The sequence below is a fragment of the Glycine max genome, chromosome 17 (assembly GCF_000004515.6).
Source record: "Glycine max cultivar Williams 82 chromosome 17, Glycine_max_v4.0, whole genome shotgun sequence".
NCBI lineage: Eukaryota > Viridiplantae > Streptophyta > Magnoliopsida > Fabales > Fabaceae > Glycine > Glycine max.
In genome coordinates, this window is record NC_038253.2 from 24,011,631 (window position 1) to 24,015,183 (window position 3,553).

Genomic DNA, 3,553 nt, shown 5'->3' on the forward strand with positions numbered 1-3,553 from the left:
TTAATATTTAGTTAGTTTTCTTCTCCTAATGAATCATATCTTAGTTTTATACATAAAATTAATAATAAATATTTTATAAAATTTATTATTTATTTAATAATTATTAATTAGAATTCAATATTTAAATAGTTATGTAAAAAAAAAAAATTTTGATCCCCTTTAATATACTCCTGATCCGTTTATGGTAGGGTGGGATTATTGGTTAGTCCACATGCTTCTGTCATCCATTATTTTCTCATTGCCTTTTTTTTTTCCTTTTGCCTTTAGCTTTCAAACGAGAATAATATTTGCCGGAATTTTCAAAGCTCAGATCCTTCATAATTGTGAAAGTCGCTGCTATGTGATCTTTAATGAAATAAAGAATTGGACGTTGATGTTCTTTTGTTTCATGGTCCCATTCAAAAGAAATAAAGTCGTATAAGGGAAACACTCCCTTGCTTTTGAGGCGGGTCCGAATATGCAGTTGTTTCATACAAGAATGATTTTAAAAGTAAATGGATAATAACATCTAGATTCATGTCGAAACTATTAGATTTGTTTTTGTTTAACCAATAATTTTGAATTTAAATCTTAAATATACATTATATTAAATTCTAGAAGAGAGTAAAAGATATTGATGTGAAATTAATTTAAATTTTAATTATATGTTGTTGTCATATAAAATTATCTTTTAAGATAAATTATGTTTTTCATTATTGTGATTTGTAAATTTTTCAAGATCGACCAATATTTCTCAACTTTTTTTCCAACATAAATTTTAATATTTTTTTAAATCTATTTTAGTCATTAAATGATGATGTGACATTTGTTTAATTAATATTATATTATTATTTGTTTTTTTGCTTAAAATCGACATAAATTATATTTTTGAACGAATTAAATAATTTATGACGACTTTAACATCATAGAGGATATTATCTTTTGACTCCTATAACCAAATTACAAGAATTTAGTAAATAAGAGCATCGAAGTTAACTATATGAAAACTAAAAACTTAAACTTATAATACATAACAAAAACAGTACAAAGCTCTTAACAATAGGTGTCATACAAAACATACAAAAGATACATAAAACATAAATTAAATTCCCAAATATTGGGAATTAACCGAGTTACACTAAAAGCATCTTACTCTTGGCATACAGCTTTGTGCTTGAAGCGGCTCCCACAAGGCATCCACATGCTAACCTATAAAAACATGAAAACTAAAAGGATGAGATATGTCTTAGTGAGTGTTTAAGGACTATAGGTTGATTCTCTACTCTAAAGATCCTTATCTCAACTTTCAAGGCCTCTTTCTTTTTATGGCTCTCATAATCACAACTGCAAATTCATTTTATCATCATATATCATCTAGTTAGGTCAAATTTTAACCCTTTGCTCAGGAACTAAGAGTTAATCACATTGACCAATCTTGATTAAGGCCACTAGTGTTCTAAGGCACTTAGACCACACTCTAATTCTAGATCTCTCTCTAGCCTTTTACTCTCTTATAACACTAGATGAGAACATGTGTAGTCTTTTCCTCTTATTGACTTGCCCAACTTAGGCTTACATCACCTCACCATGAGGCATCACATTTAGCAAACTATTTAGGTAGATACATAACTTTACTATCAGATATAAGCCTCTTTCATACCCTTAAGGGTAGTACTCAACATATATATGTCCTCATCTAAGGTATATGTTTACCTCACATCACTCATATATATGACTCCACTTATGCCTTATCATAAAGAACATACACACATGCAACATTAACATAAAGTCATACTTAACATTTACTACATTATTAATGTAATATTAACATTATTCTTATGAATTAATCTTTAACCATTCCTATGTTCATCTGTCCTACAGGCGTAATATTGAGCTCAATATGGAAAGACGTCCTTCTCACTTATATGCCATGACTTATATTATCTTTTTCCAGCCTAAGAGCTACACCACACATTTATAGGGTAGAAAGTTACAGATGTGACCCCGCCTACCTTTGAAAAAGGTTGTGTCTAGTCTTTTAACTAATATGAACATGGCCCGTATTATCCTCTAGCCTGAGGAGCTACACTGCACCTTTAGGGTAGGAAATATTAGATGATCCTACCTACCTACTAAAGAGGTTGCGTCCAAGCTTTAATTTTACTTGATTAACTTATTAACATATTACTTTCATTTTTCAACTTATTCTTAGCACTACGATTAACATCACATGACACCAAACACATGAAAACCCATAAAATAATTTATATGTACAATACTAGGAATTGGTTTGGAAACTCTAAAAAAGTATTAAGGGTAAGTAAAACATTATGCATAAATTTATCTTATCCAAGAATTTAGCTTAAGCTAAATTCATGCCGATCCCATTTCATCGAAAATTAGCTTAAGCTAAAAATTCTACTTTAGCTAAAATTGTGAATTCTGCAACAAAATATCTTTGCAAATCCAAGCTTTTGACCACATCCATGCCTACCCAAGTATCCAAACTCACAATAAATACATCACTAATGATCCATTATGCTTTCTAACCAATTAATTTACTCACAAATGTCGTCAATCTTGCATAATCATCAAAATCCCAATATCTCCTAGCTTAAGGTTCAAAGGGGAAAAAGGAAAAAATAACAATTCAAAGGGAAAATGATGGACAAAGGGAGAGGCACTCACCTTCGGGAACACTGAGATGGCTTTGGGCACTAGGTCTTCGAATCTCCTTGTCCCTCTTCCTTTTCTTCTCTTGTTTCTCCTTTTTTCCTCTTTCTCTTCTTTCTCTTTAACTTTCTTTCTGTATTTTCTCTTTCTCTCTCTAACTCTCCCATCTCTTTTCTATTTAAAAATTTTGTGTGTGTGGGCTTAGTGGGCCTTAGCCCTCCTTGGGCCTTGGCTCCCCATCTAGATCCTATTATCCAATTCTAATCAATTCCTGTGGTAAGATAAATATTATTAATAATGCCTAAGAGTATCCTTTAATCCATTAAATATAAAAGTTACCATAATATATATATATATATATATATATATATATATATATATATATATATATATATATTATTTCTAAGATCCATAAATTGTATGTCATTTGGATTTAAATTAATTTTTGTAGTACTTCCCTAATTGCAATTGGAAGAAATATTTTGACCGTCAAATCATTGAAGTTAGGAAAGATTGGTTAGCCTCACTCTTTTCTCCTTTGAATGTTTCTTATTGTTTAGAGATCAAAAGTATGTGTTCTTTAGCTTTGAATTTGAAAGTCCTAAATAAAAGTCCAAAAGTATGTGAACTTTACTGCTTTATCATAATGATGAATTTTCTTGGCCTGGAACTTAGGTGTAAAAGTGGGGTTATAGTTATGTTCTATGTAGCATGTTAATGACTTGTTGTGTTTTTGTCTTTGCAACGCGCACGAAAGATCATGGGAATCAAGACTAGGAGCTAAATGACATCTAACTCGAGTTAATGACATTGAGAATTTAACATTGGGTTTATACTATGCCTTTATACTTTTGTTATCTAATTGCCTCTTGTAGTAGTACACTATGTGTGTGCATTTTGT

The 3,553-nt window shown here is 30.4% G+C and overlaps 1 long non-coding RNA gene across 1 annotated transcript; it reads right to left on the reverse strand.

Annotated features, from left to right (window-relative positions):
- Window positions 1-948: 948 nt before the first annotated feature.
- Window positions 949-2,805, reverse strand: LOC102660064 (uncharacterized). Its single transcript, XR_419153.4, has 2 exons — window positions 2,668-2,805; window positions 949-1,188 (listed from the first exon to the last, which is right to left on the reverse strand). It is a non-coding gene; the product is annotated as an uncharacterized lncRNA (long non-coding RNA).
- Window positions 2,806-3,553: the final 748 nt, after the last annotated feature.